A 16,083-nucleotide genomic window follows, 5' to 3' on the forward strand; every position below is an offset into this window, starting at 1 on the left:
AAAACTCCGAATCATTGGGACGCCTTTTGACTGAAGTTGACTCATCTCCAGTCCCATCATTATCAAGATTCATATTGCAAAACAAAAATTTAATAGGAGACACATCAATCACTTTTAGATCTTCATCATTATTATCATGAAAACTAGAAGAACACGCTTTCATAAAGCAATCTATTTTTGCACGCATCCTAGCGGTTCTTTCTTTGCACTCATCAATGGAAATTCCCATGGCTTTGAGAGACTCATTAATATCATGCTTATGTGGAATAGATCTAAGTTTGAAATAATCAACATCAAGATAAATTATATCCACGTTCCTGGCCAACTCATCAATCTTAGACAATTTTTCTTGAATCAAAGCATTGAAACTCTTTTGCGAACTAATAAATTCTTTAATACTAGATTCAATATCAGAGGGCATCTTATTATAATTTCCATAAGAATTGTTGTAGGAATTACCATAATTATTAGAGGAATTACTAGGATACGGGCTAGGATTAAAGTTTCCTCTATACGCGCTGTTACCAAAATTGTTCCTACCAACAAAATTCACATCCATAGATTCATTATTATTCTCAATCAAAGTAGACAAAGGCATATCATTAGGATCAACAAGAGCACTCTTCTTAGCAAACACCTTCATAAGTTCACCCATCTTTCCACTCAAAACATTAATTTCTTCTATCGCATGAACCTTTTTACTAGTAGATCTTTCGGTGTGCCATTGAGAATAATTAACCATAATAATATCTAGGAGTTTGGTAGCTTCTCCTAAAGTGATTTCCATAAAAGCGCCTCCCGCGGCCGAATCTAAAAGATTTCTAGAAGAAAAATTTAATCCGACATAAAATTTTTGTATGATCATCCATAAATTCAAACCATGAGTAGGGCAATTATGAATCATTAATTTCATCCTCTCCCAAGATTGTGCAACATGCTCATGATCTAGTTGCTTAAAATTCATAATATCGTTTCTAAGAGAGATGATCTTAGCGGGAGGAAAATACTTAGAGATAAAAGCATCTTTGCACTTATTCCAAGAATCAATACTATTTTAGGCAAAGAAGAAGACCAAGTTTTAGCACGATCTCTAAGCGAAAACGGAAATAGCTTCAATTTAACAATATCACTATCAACGTCCTTTTTCTTTTGCATGTCACACAAATCAACAAAGTTGTTTAGATGGGTAGCGACATCTTCACTAGGAAGGCCAGCAAATTGATCTTTCATGACAAGATTTAGCAAGGCAACATTAATTTCACGAGATTTAGCATCGGTAAGGGGAGCAATCGGAGTGCTAATAAAATCATTATTGTTGGTATTGGAAAAACCACACAATTTAGTATTGTGTTGAGACATTGTGACAAACAATCCAACACACAAGCACACAAGAAGCAAGCGAAAAAGAGGCGAACGGAAAAAGAGGGCGAATGAAACAGCAAGGGTGAAGTGGGGGAGAGGAAAACGAGAGGCAAATGGCAAATAATGTAATGCGAGGGATAAGAGTTTGTGATGGGTACTTGGTATGTCTTGACTTGACTTGACTTGGTGTAGATATCCCCGACAACGGTGCCAGAAATCCTTCTTGCTACCTCTTGAGCACTACGTTGGTTTTCCCTTGAAGAGGAAAGGTTGATGCAGCAAAGTAGTGTAAGTATTTCCCTCAGTTTTTGAGAACCAAGGTATCAATCCAGTAGGAGGCCACGCACAAGTCCCTTGTACCCACACAAAAACAATAGCTCAACGCAACCAACACGCGTAGGGGTTGTCAATCCCTTCACGGTCACTTACGAAAGTGAGATCTGATAGAGATGATAAGATAAATATTTTTTGGTATTTTTATGATATATATTGAAAGTAAAGATTGCAAAGTAAAATAGATTGGAAACTTATATGATGCAAAATAGACCCCGGGCCATAGGTTTCACTAGTGGCTTCTCTCAAAATAGCATAAGTATTACGGTGCGTGAACAAATTACTGTCGAGAAATTGATAGAAAAGTGCATAATTATGAGAATATCTAGGCATGATCATGTATATAGGCATCACGTCCGCGACAAGTAGACCGAAACGATTCTGCATCTACTACTATTACTGCACACATCGACCGCTATCCAGCATGCATCTAGAGTATTAAGTTCATAAGAACAGAGTAACGCATTAGGCAAGATGACATGATGTAGAGGGATAAACTCAAGCAATATGATATAAACCCCATCTTTTTATCCTCGATGGCAACAATACAATACGTGCCTTGCTACCCCTGCTGTCATTGGGAAAGGACACCGCAAGATTGAACCCAAAGCTAAGCACTTCTCCCATTGCAAGAAAGATCAATCTACTAGGCCAAACCAAACTGATAATTCGAAGAGACTTGCGAAGATAACAAATCTTACATAAAAGAATTCAGAGAAGAACCTGACAGCTGAGAGTGCCAGGATGACCACGGACCAGGCCGCTTTAGACGCACAAGCCTACAGGCTCATGTTGGACCAGAACGCGTCGCATGAAGTCATGAAGAGGAAGTACCGATCCCGTTTGCCTTCGGTTTTCGAGGCCAGAGACCTTTTCAACACCCCAGGAGCAGGAACCAGTAATCCGCTGGAGGGAAACCAGCCGGAAGCTCCAGGGACCGGTGCGCCGGTTCAGCCCCGTCCGATGAATCCGCCTCGTCAAAACACTGTTATACCTCAGGCTGTTTCAACACCTCCGGGTCAGTAGTCCAACCCAATGGACAATCTTGTTGCCGCTGCTGCACGGCTGGAGGCCATTCCAATTGAAGGTGACTCGCCGCAGGCGGTAGAGACACGACGGGTCAAAGAGCTTCTTAGGACAGCTTTGGTCCAACAGGAAGCATACTCGTACAGCCGTGACCGGATCCACTCGACCCCTCGTCCAAGCCGGGGCTATAGCAGGCGGATGGATGAACCAGTAGTATCAAGTAATGAACGACGTGGAGCACCCCGTGGCAACAATCCGACGGGTGGTGCTGATAATGCTCAGGAGGTGGTGGACCGGGCCCGAGCGCGCAGGGAGGCCGAGTTAGCCGCATAGTATCAGGCTCGACAGCTTACACCAGTTCGTCCAACTATTTCGGTCGAACCCGGTGTTACTTCTAGCTCTTTGGGGGTGCCTTGCCTTGTCCCCGCTTTACGCAATGTGCGCCTGCCCAAGGATTTCAAGGGCCCGCACAAGGTACCAAATTACACGGCGGATCAACCCCCAGAGACATGGGTGGAGAGTTCTGAGATGGCCATGGAGATGCTTGATGTGGATGATGCGGCATGTGCGAAGTACTTCACCATGATGCTTGAAGGAACGGCCCACACTTGGTTAAAAAGCTTACCGGCCAACTCTATCAGTTCATGGGCCCAATTACGAGCCCGGTTTATCAATAATTTCAAGGATACATGTAGGCAGCCTATGTCGATAGTGGACCTAGCTGCCTGTGTCCAGGAGGAAGGAGAATCAATGACTCATTGGGTGCGCCGGGTCTCACAAGTGTTGCATTCATCAGACCGCATCAACGCTGACACCGCAGTCTTAACCCTAGAAGGCAACTACCGGTTTGGGCCCCTGAAGCTGAACTTGGGACGGATGAAGCGCCATTGCACTGACATGGGGACCCTCATGGCTGCTTTGGTAAAGTATGCTAATTCTGATAGTACCAAGGATCCCGAATCTGATGATGACAAGGCAGGGAAGGGAAAGAGGAATAGCAACTCCAAAGGTCAGCAGCATCACTTGGCAGGCCATGGTGGTGGAGGCAAGCGTAAAGCGGATGGTAACATGGACTTTGTGGCTAACACCAACGTGCAGGACAAGGGCCAGTGACGCAGGGGTAAACCGCCAAATCGTAGTGGGGCACCCAACCCTAACCCGGACCGCCTAAATTATCTACTGAGCCAGCCCTGTCCAAGACATGGAACAAAGGAGGTCCCAACAAACCACCTTTGGAAGGATTGCTTCAGTATGCAGGAGTTCAAGAATTCTAATGCTTTCCGATATGATCACGGCTCCGGCAGGATCCGGACCGGGTTACGGTGGAGGAAGTTCCGGTTCAGGATTTAATGGTAATCCGAGCAGACATAATAATCAAAATAATCAGAACAACCAGGGTGGTTACAACCAACAGCAGCAACAGTCAGGTTACCAGAGCAACCCAAAGTAGTTGAATAGTGCGCAGTACCATGTCTTCACCACTAGCTTGGACAAGCGAGACCGGAAGGTTCAGAGGCGGGCAGTCAACTCTGTTGAACCGGCCGTGCCCCGTTATCTACGCTGGTCTGAACAGCCAATCATATGGAGCAGAGAGGATCACCCTCCCCAGGTTGATAATCCGGGTCAGTTGGCTCTGGTGGTGGCACCTCAGGTGGGAGGTTACAAGTTCACCAAAGTGCTCATAGATGGAGGGAGCAGCATTAATATCTTGTACTATGAGACCTTCCGTCGTATGGGAATAACAGATAAAAATCTCAAACCGTCTAATACGGTGTTCCACGGTGTGGTACCTGGCAAGTCAGCATATCCTGTTGGTAAGATAGCTCTGGAAGTGGCCTTTGGAGATGATCATGATTCCAGGTCGGGGACATTGACGTTTGAAGTGGTGAAAATCCAAAGTCCATATCACGCCCTGTTTGGGCGACCGGCCTACGCCAAGTTTATGGCACGACCCTGTTATGTGTATTTGCAGCTCAAGATGCCGGGTCACAAGGGGACAATAACGGTTCACGGAAGCCGTAAAATCGCTTTGGAGTGCGAGGAAGGAGATGCGGCCTACGCAGAGTCGGTTTGTGCCACCGAGGAGCTGAAGTATTATAAGGACAATGTTGATCCGGCGGACATGACTCCATTAAAGAAGCCAACTACGGAGCATGATCTGGCCCTGAAGTTCAAATCGGCAGCAGAAACTAAGCTTGTTGACTTCGTACCTGGCGATTCGTCCAAGCAGTTCAGCATCAGTGCCAACTTGGATCTAAAATAGGAAAGCGCGCTCATCGAGTTCATCCGTGAGAATCGGGACATTTTTGCATGGAAGCCCTCTGACATGCCAGATGTACCGAGGCAACTCGCTGAGCACACCCTTAATTGGATCCTAAATACAAACCGATGAAACAGTTCCTCCGTCGGTTTAACGAAGAAAGACGCAAGGCGATTGGAGAAGAGGTAGCCAGGCTCTTAGCGGCTGGCTTTATTGTTGAAGTTTTTCACCCTGAGTGGCTTGCCAATCCGGTGCTAGTCCTTAAGAAAAACGGCACCTGGCGCATGTGTGTGGATTACACAGATCTTAATAAGGCTTGTCCAGTAGATCCTTTTGCCCTCCCCCGTATTGATCAAATTATTGATGCTACGGCGGATTGTGAGCGTTTAAGTTTTTTGGATGCATATTCTGGCTATCATCAGATCAAAATGGCAGTTAAGGAGCAGGAGAAGACGACATTCATAACTCCCTTTGGAGCCTTCTGCTATGTGTATATGCCCTTTGGGCTCAAGAGTGCCCAGGCAACTTATCAACAGTGTGTACAAAATTGTCTTCACAAGCAGATTAGCCATAATGTACATGCTTACGTGGATGATATCGTGGTTAAGTCCAGGGAGAAGGAGACTCTGGTTGATGATTTGAAGGAAACCATTGATAACCTGAGGGCATACAAGATGATGCTTAATCTAGACAAGTGTGTCTTTGGGGTACCGGCAGGCAAGTTATTGGGTTTTCTGGTGTCCAACAGGGGAATTGAGGCTAATCCGAAGAAGATCACAGCCATCACCTCCCTGGCTAAACCAAAGTGCATCAATGATGTTCAACGCCTGGCAGGCCGGATTGCCGCGTTAAGCCGGTTTATCAGCCGCCTTGGTGAGAAGGCAATCCCTTTGTATCAGATGTTGAAGAAGACGGATCAGTTCGTCTGGAGTTCCGCTGCTGATGAAGCATTTGAGGACATAAAGTGGCAATTGGCCAATCCGCCTGTGCTCGCCGCTCCCATTGACAAAGAGCCGTTACTGCTATATGTTGCTGCTAATGCTCGTGCGGTCAGCGTGGCTATTGTGGTGGAGCGAAAGGAGGCAGGTAAGGAGCATCCGGTTCAACGTCCAATCTATTATATCAGCGAGGTACTCATTGAGTCCAAACAAAGGTATCCGCATTGGCAGAAGCTGGTGTACGGAGTTTTTATGGAAAGCCGGAAGCTTAAGCAATACTTTCAAGGGCACCCAATTACGGTGGTCAGTTCTGCTCCTTTGGGGGATATCATCCAGAACCGGGAAGCGACTGGCCGGATTGCCAAGTGGGCTATAGAGCTTGGGCCACACGGATTGAAGTATGTGCCTCGGACGGCGGTTAAGTCTCAAGCACTTGTTGATTTCATCAATGATTGGACGGAAATGCAAGCACCTGAAGAGAAGCCGGATCACACATATTGGACCATCCATTTTGACGGATCCAGGCAATTGGAAGGCTCGGGGGCTGGAGTCATATTAACTTCCCAACGAGGTGATAAGTTTTGTTACGTTCTCCGCTTAATGTTCCCTTGTACTAACAATGCAGCTGAGTATGAAGCCTTGCTCCATGGTCTCTGGATGGCTAAGGAGATGAACCTAAGTCGAGTTAAGTGCTTCGGTGACTCGAACCTCGTGGCTCAACAAGTATCTGGCACTTGGGACTCCAAGGACCCACTCATGGCAGCATATCGTCGTGAGGTGGATATTGTTGCAGGTCACTTTAAAGGCTATCAGGTGGACCACGTGGACCGACGGAAGAATGAAGTGGCGGACGCTTTAAGCCGGCTGGGCTCTCAGTGCAAACCGGTCCCGCCCAATGTTTTTCTGGATGTGCTGCACAACCCGTCGGTCAAGCTCCCTGGTGAAGCGGATTTGGCTATTCCTGATCCGGAGGCTCAATTGGTGGCAGCTCTTCTTGTCATTCCAGATTGGATGCTTCCTTACTTGGCGTACATGAACCGGGGCGAGTTACCAGAGGATGAGATTCTGGCCCGACAGATAATCCGGCGGTCCAAGTCCATGACTATTGTCAATGGCGAGTTGCATCATTGCAGTGTATCAGGGGTGTTTCAATGCTGTGTGTCTCCTAAAGAAGGCTGTGAAATTTTGCGTGAGATCCACGAAGGAGATTGTGGTCACCACGCCGGTTCAAAATCTTTGGTAGCTAAAGCATTTCGCCATGGCTTCTATTGGTTAACTGCTCATGTTGATGCGGAGGATCTGGTCAGACGATGTGACGGTTGCCAAAAGTTTTCAAGACATGCTCATGTGCCGGCTCAAGAATTGAGAATGATTCCAATTACTTGGCCATTTGCGACTTGGGGGCTGGATATGGTTGGGCCTTTCAAAAGATCCAAAGATAAGAAGACCCACCTCCTGGTGGCGGTTGACAAGTTTACAAAGTGGGTGGAGGCAGAACCTGTTAGCAAGTGTGATGCGGCCACGGCGGTTCAGTTCATCAAAAAAATGATTTTTCGGTTTGGCTTTCCACACAGTATCATCACAGATAATGGTACCAATTTGTCCAAGGGTGCCATGAAGGAGTTCTGCGAACGGGAGCACATCCGGCTTGACGTTTCATTAGTGGCACACCCGCAGTCCAATGGTCAAGCAGAAAGGGCTAATCAAGAGATCTTGAAAGGCATCAAGCCCCGGCTTATGGTTCCTTTGCAGAGAACACCGGGTTGTTGGGTAGAAGAGTTACCATCTGTGTTATGGAGCATCAATACTACACCCAACAGATCAACAAGATACACACCGTTCTTCATGGTTTACGGAGCGGAGGCGGTTCTCCCCAATGATATCCGTCATGACTCACCTCGTGTGGTGGCTTATGTTGAAGCGGACAATGAGACAGCACGGCAAGACGCTTTGGACCTGTTGAATGAAGAACGTGACATAGCAGCCGCCTGCTCGGCGATTTATCAACAGGATCTTCGTCGTTATCACAGTCGCCGATTCAGAACCAGAACCTTTCAGGAAGGAGATTTGGTGCTTCGGCTCATCCAAGATCACACTGATATGCATAAGCTATCCCCACCTTGGGAGGGACCTTTCATGGTCAGCAAGAATCTGCACAATGGGTCATACTATCTGATCGATATTCGAGAGCATAAAGACTCACGTACATCAGAGGAGGAGACCAGCAGGCCGTGGAACATAGCTCATCTTCGACCTTACTATACATGAGCCATTGGCTCTACTTATGTACATATTACGATGATGTATGTATTATGATATAATAAACTGGAACCTCGGCTAAAGCGGGGTATCTGTTCTTTTACATCATGTGTGGTTACACGGAGTTGTTCTAAAGCGGCCTCCGGTTTACCCCTTGAGATAGCTTTTCAAAAGCATCATGTTATATCACTTGGGGGCTTGGTTGTGTCCGAACCAATGCAACACCTCTTGATAGGCGAGAGCCACCAGATCACTTGGGGACTTGGTCATGTCTGAACCAGTCACGCCTCTTGATCGGCCTAAGGCCACAGAATCACTTGGGGGCTTGGTCGAACCCGAACCATTGCCAGGCCTCTTGATCGGCATAAATGCCACAGTTTCATTTGGGGACCTGGCTGACTTGAACCATAGCTACACCTCTCGAGAGCTTGGTCATGTCCGACCATGGTAACGCCATCTGATCAGGCTCAAATAAGCCTCTTTTTGCAAACGGTTTTATCATTGCGTTTGCTTCACAATTTTCTTTGATAGATATTTCTTTCTTTTTGTTGCGTTTTTTAAACCGACAAAATTTTAAATCGGTTCACGCTGTCAATTGACGGAACACGGTTCATTTTTAATCCGGAGACTATTTGCCCGGTTTGATTTTTTGTTAACATCCTATTACGGAGTAACACGGTGTTTTATAACCCGGCACGGTTTACATGGTAAACCGACATCATATATATACAGGAGCTGCTATCTCCTCCAACAGTGTGGGTTTATGAAACCTCCGCTTCAAGATTGGCTAAGCCAACTTCATGCCCAACGATGGCAGGTATTATGTATCTCAAAGATTTGATCATATGCTTAAATTTTAGATATTTTTATTTTATATATGCAGACATCATACTCCGCCTGACGGTACAACCGCGGTGGCATTTTAAGATTTTTTATGTTGCAGAAAATACTTTGGAAAGTTCATCACCCAAAGAAATCACAAGTTGCAGTGGTTATGCACGAAGGCATATTACGATCAAGAGTATCAGCTAGCCTATTACAAGGCAACACGGTGCCCAAAACAAGATCATTGTTTTTCAAAGGAGAAGCAGTTTAAACCGGCTTCTGGTTCAAGCTTGGTCACCAGCCTGGCCTGATGGTTGTGGGTCATCCCGCGCCGCTTCAACTTCAGTTTCTCTACCCAGCAGCTGGAAATCAACAGTTGTCCAGTCGATTCCCATTAATGCTCGAAAGACAGCTTCATCATGGATCAGCAACGACGGTTCAATATCGGGAGCGTAAGTATGCTTACGGATTGGAGGGATAAGATTTTCCGCTTCATGAATTGGTGCAGCTACTCGCTTGTTTTGATTGTCATATTGGGCTTGATAATGAGACAAGTCTGCTTCTTCAGCCAATTGACAAGCTAGCGGACGCACCTCCCGGTTTATTGCTCGCAGATCTGCTTCACTAAACTCTGACCCGTCTTCCTTCAAGCTGGGATAGCCCTGAGCCACTTCAATAGGATCAAAATCCGGCACCCAAGCTTTTGCCCGGATTAAGGCATTGATCGCACCGGTTCGAGCAGTAGATTTCTTCAGCTCTTCAACCCGGGCAGGAAGCACCGACAGTTTCTGCAGAGTGTCCTGAATCAAAGTGGGCACCGGCTTGTTGTGGGGTGCAGTACAGATGATCCGCTGTGCACCAGTGTACAGTTGCTCGATCAACGTAGAGGCGGCTTTCAATTTCTTCCGCACATCTGACCCCAAATGACCAATGCGTGTCCCTGAAATGTCACAAAGGGTTAACAAACCGGTAGCTCTGTAAGACGGAGAATCAATTCAGAAATCAAACCAGCTTACCAAAGATAGCAGCAGTCATGGCATGCACGTGCCGCTTTATGCTGGTCAGTTCATCCACCACCGGTTTTAGTGCAGCCTCGGCGTCTTCTGCTCGTTTGGTTAAAGCGGATTTTTCAGCAGCCCAATCCGCCCGCTCCTTCTTGAAATCCTTCTTAAGCTATTCCATGACGCTTAAGGCGCTGGTCAACTCCTCTTTTGCTTTTGAGGTTTCAGTCTGTTGGGACTTCAGATTTTCTTGGAGATCGGTGATTTGGGTCTCTTTTGTCTTCAGCTCAGCCTGCATACAGACAGTTATATGATTCAGCAAGCAGTGCAAGAATTGAAGCACCAACCACATAACAAGTTATGCACTTGGCGCTTGGGGGCTAATGCCTATTTGATCTTCATATTTCACTTGATTATAAAGTCCCAAGCTCAATACAAGTATTCAACTTGGCACTTGGGGGCTAATGGCTATTTGTTCAAATAAGTTCTGATGCGGCGATATTAATTACTTAAGTCCCGGTTTAACTACACTAAGTTGAACCGGCCCTTGGGGGCTACATCAGCGAATTTCGAGGCATTAAGATTTATATTAGTAAGTCCCGGTTTGAAAGAAGATTACAAACCGATCCTTGGGGGCTAGGCGAGTCAGCAAGAATTGAAGCATACAAGTAGGAAAGAGCATATGGAAGTTACCTCATATTTATCTTTCATCATGTTAACCAGACCGGCTTCATAGTCACGACTGGCATACAGCCGGTTCAGATAACCGGAATGGATGTCTTGGGCGTTCAGAACAGCGTAAGTCGCCAAATCAACATTCCACTTGCCCTTGCCAAAGGCAGCAAATTCTTCCTTGGCAGTATGTTTAGACAAAGCGACAGGATTGCTTAGCTCTGTATGGCCAATGCCAGTAATAACAACTTCATCATCCTTGGCGTCGCCGGTTTGCATTGGGGCCGTCAGTTTATCAGTAGACTTGGATGGACTGGTGGATTTCTCAATCCAGATGGGGCTTCTGGGCTGGTCAACAGGACCGGAGGTATCAACATGTCTCCCTTCAGTAATAAAATCATCATCTTGTGGTGGTGGGTTGTTTGGCACATCCTCATGGATGGCCGCTTCAGGGTTGAGTACTCTGTCCGGTTCAGGAATAGCATCTTCTTCAGCCGCTTTATCTAGGAGAGCCTTCTTGCTTGGCTTAGGCTTGGCCCTGAAAGGAGTAACAAAGGTCAGTACAGTATATGATACAAAGTAATACACCAGAAGCATTATGATAAGTATGGCCTACCCAAGCACCATTTTGAGCGGCGGCAGCTGGGTAGCTGATGACTCGCCAGATGATGAATGGGAAGTGACCTGATAATCGGAGTCAGATGGATTAAGAAGTTGACGAAAACAGTCCATTTTAGGACAAGCACTGACAAGCAAATTAGAGACCTCTGAACGGCGTTTCCGAACCGGACTGTTCGGTAAACCGGCAGAGGTAACTACCTGGCCATTGTGCCGGGTTGTGCGGCAAGCTTCATGCTGTTGGGTCTTCATAAGAAATTTGGGATCCAAGTAAGCAAGAGGATGAGAAAATTTAACTTTCCGGTTTGCCTGACGGATTTTTAGTGAAGGCAAAGGATCTGAATCGGAGGAAAGAATACTTACCTCTGCAACATCAGCATGACTGGCTTCGGCATCATCCTGACAAATATCATCATCAATAAGGCGCGTGAAAAATAAGCCAAGTGAATCAAGTTCAACCTCAAGGTCTGGGTTACCCACATCGTCATCAGCGGCCAGATCAGAGGATGCAGTGGTTCTTTTCCGGTGGGTAGTCTTCTTCACAGCTTTAGTCTTTTGCCGGATTGATCTTTCCGGTTTGTCTGGTTTTTCTGGTTTCTCCAGCGGCAGTTTCTTGCTCCAAAACGGATCATTGCCCTGTTTAAACAGGCATTGATATTAAACAATGACCAGATATATCAATAACAGGTTCAGAAAAAAGAACAATCAAACTCTTACAGCTGGCGGTTTGTTGGTGGCACAGAAGGGAAGCAGGCCGGTTCGAGCACATACATGTTCCGGTTCATTCAGCATTTTATTCACAGCCTCTGTGATTTCTTCGTCGGTAAGCTGGATGTTAGCATGTCGCAATGGGTCATCAACACTGCCAGTATACTCGCACATCAAACTGGAGCACTGACTAAGGGGCAGTATGCTCCACGATATCCAACAGCGAGCGAGATCAACTCCTGCTAAACCATTGGCCATGAAGGCTCTGAGCTTGGACAGTTGAGGAGCGTATTTGCTTCTCTCCTTGGCAGTCAACCTTTGCGGAAAGGGGTGTGTATTGCTAAGCCACTCCGGACGAAAACCAGGCAAAGGATTTTCACCAGCAGGGGAGGTGTCTCTGCAATAGAACCATGTTTGATTCCACTCTTTGGGGTGGCTGTGCAGCTTGGCATGAGGGTATGTGACCTCTTTCCTTTTCTGAATTGCCACACCGCCCAATTCCGTATTGGAACCATCAGAAAACTCAGTACGGCGGTTTAGATGGAAACAGTCTCTGAACAACTCCACTGTGGGCTCCTCTTGAAAAAACACCTCACAGAGCACTTGGAAGTGACACATGTTTGTAACAGAGTTGGGACCAGTGTCTTGTGGGTGGAGTTGAAAATCGGCTAAAACGTCCCGGTAAAATTTAGAACCGGGCGGCTCAAAGCCCCGGGCTAAGTGATCTACAAAAATGACGACCTCTCCTTCTTGAGGTGTGGGAGGGCATTCTTTGCCAGGAGCTCTCCAATGGATGGTGTTTTTGCTGCCTAAAGCGCCGATCAGGACTAAATTATTCAGTTGAGTCTCTGTGACGCGAGAAGGAACCCAGTTGCACTCATATACTTGCTTGGCCATGATGAAATCTACAAGATATGTAATTCCGGTTCAAGAATGCATTTATTAAAGTGCACTGGTATGTACCATGTTAAACCGGAGACAGCTCTATCTGAACCGGAGTTTTATGAAGCAACAACATCTGGAGGCTCAACAAGGGGACTAATGGTATATACCGGTTTGGAAATTTTTCTACAAAGTTAAACCGCCGGATCTAAGCATTGAAACAGTTGAGATTGCGGATAGATAAGTGTACAGAAACAGATTTCACAAGATTTCTCTACAGCAGCGGATCTGAAGCAAGTTCAGAAAAGAAGGAAAATATTCATGTTTCAAAAAGAACAGTACCGAATCAATAGGGCAGAGATACAGGTAGATCTATGGTCTTGAGGCATATAAGTAAAGGCGGATGCTAAGAACTACCACTACACAGAGCAAAGATTCACAGGTTCATCTAGGATCTATCATATGAGTACGAAGCAGACGATGAACACTGAAGAACTTGGAAACCCTAGAACGGATCTACGGAGGAAAAGGTGAAGAACTCACCGGAGCCGAGGAAGAAACAGAAGGTCGCCGCGATGATCTGGTACAATCAGGGTGATGCAGCGGCCAAGGTTGGAGCAGAGGTCGTCGACGGCGGCGGAGCTCCAAAGCTGGACGACGTGGGGAAGACGAAGCAGAAGGGAACGAAGGGGAAAAGGAAATGACCCTTCGGTCTTATTTATAAGGCAAGGGGCATGTGTCAGGCGCGAAAATCAAGGAACCGTGGGTCTGGAAACGGAGCTGTCGCCTCGATTGTCGCAGACCTATTAAACAAAAAAGGTATCATGGATAAGTTTCTTTATAATAGGTGACGTCACGCCGGTTTACAACGACCAGAGAAGATGACATCACGGCGATTCAACAAACTACAAGAAGGTGTTGAAGATGAAGATTTTTGCTAAGGATTGACATGAACCTGTTCAAATCAATCTGGGGCCTAATGTTGAGGATATCACTACTGGGCGTAAACCAGCCTATCTGGGCCGGGTTAACTTCTTCAATAGTTAACTATGTTGAAACCCAAGAAGGCAGATGAGGGCTCAAGGCCCATAGTCGGTTCAAGGCCTGTAGCCGTAAACCGGCGTTGGTATGTAACTTGTATTGTAAGTTAGGAATAAGTAGAGACCAAAACGGACACATCTATGAGCCGGTATTGGAACTCTGTGAACCGATGGGCGTCACCCGTGTATATAAGGGGACGACCCGGCGGCGGTTCAAGGACAACAGACAACAACTCAAGACTTAGGCGAAGCTTGTTTGCTCCCTAGTCATCGAAACCCCATCAATTCCATCACAACTAGACGTAGGCTTTTACCTTCATCGAAGGGGCCGAACTAGTATAAACTCTCTTGTGTCCCTGTGTCCGCTTTAACCCCTTCAAGCTAACCCGCCACGATGGCTCCATGACTAAGTCCTTTCTCTAGGACATCTGCCGTGACAAAACCACGACAGCGGTCGAGTCCAGTTGAATGACCTCTTGACATCAGCAGCGGTGACACCTTCACCAATCTTGGGAACACCGTTCTTGACGATATACCAGAGGTTGACGTCAATGGCTTCAAGATTCATATGCATCTTATTCTTCCAGTAGGGGTAATCAGTGCCATCAAAGACAGGCATGCAACGGAGACCTTGATTATCCCTGCAGTCGACATAGCTAAAACTCCAGGTGGTTAAACCGAATCACACAGAACAAGGGAGCACCTTGCTCTGATACCAATTGAAAGTGCTAGTTATCGACTAGAGGGGGGTGAATAGGCGATTTTTATGAAAATTCTTCAAAACACGGGGATTTTGAAGATAAATAGTAGAAATGAGCCTATTGATATGCAGCGGAAGGTAGACTACACTAGACAAGCCATAGTCAAGTAAGCAAAGAAGTGAAAGCACGAAGACTATCAGCAGCTAGGTAGTATGGATCAGGATGGAAGATAGTTTGAAGCCAAACAGTAAACAGTCTTCACTCAATGAAGACAATCAAATCAAGCAAACAGACAATGACTTCATGAGGACAAACAGTAAAGTGAAGAGATGATAAGAATAGAACCGGTTGCTCGGTGAGGACAAGGATTTGATAGACCAGTTCCAGTTGATGTGACAACTGTACGTCTAGTTAGGGAGGCTGATATTCAACTCAGAAGACCGCGTCTTCACCTTATTCCCCTTGAGCTAAGAATACACAGTCCTCGCCCAATCACTCTGGTAAGTCCTCAAGGTAGACTTCCAAACCTTCACAGACTTTGTTCACCGGCAATCCACAATGACTCTTGGATGCTCAGAACGCGATGCCTAACTGGCTGGAGGATTCACAGTCCTCAAGTATAACAAGTCTTTAGATCATGCAGACAGAAAGACTTCAGTGATGCCTGACACTCTATGGCTCTGGGTGTTTCGGGCTTTGTCCTCACAAGGATCTCTCTCTCAAATGCTTCGGAGGTGGGTTGCTCTCAAACGACAAAAGTCGTGTACTAACTCTGAGTAGCCATCAATTTATGGTGTAGGGGTGGGCTATTTATAGCCAGGAGGCAACCCGACCTAATTTGTCCGAAATAACCCTGGGTCACTAAGGAACTGATAGGTGTCCAACGGTCAGATTTCAAACACACGCGACAGCTTGACTTGGGCTACAAGTAAAGCTGACTCATCCAGCTCTGCATAAGATTTGCTCTCATTGTCTTCGCTTGAAGACATAGGATTTGGTTGAGCATCACTTCAGTCACTCTGACTTTGTTCACTTGGACCCCACTTAATAGTACGGTGGTTCCTATGACTCAACAAAGAAGAAAAGGAAACAACTATGTCTTCGCACTCCATAGTATTCATGTGAATGTCTTCTCATGTCATAATCTTCACTGTGAATATCTTCACAGACCACCGTTGTCTTCAATGTCTTCACACATTTTTAGGGGTCATCTCTGGGAGGTAAACCAAATCAATATGGGACTACTACTTGTGTTATCCTGCAATTCTCACAAACACATTAGTCCCTTGATACGTCTCCAACGTATCAATAATTTTTGATTGCTCCATGCTATATTATCTACTGTTTTGGACATTATTGGGCTTTATTATCCACTTTTATATTATTTTTGGGACTAACCTATTAACCGGAGGCCCAGCCCAGAATTGCTGTTTTTTTGCCTGTTTTAGGGTTTCAAAG

This window comes from Triticum urartu, chromosome 4A, assembly GCF_056163025.1.
Source record: "Triticum urartu cultivar PI428250 chromosome 4A, HENAU_Tu73, whole genome shotgun sequence".
In the NCBI taxonomy this organism is placed as follows: Eukaryota; Viridiplantae; Streptophyta; class Magnoliopsida; order Poales; family Poaceae; genus Triticum; species Triticum urartu.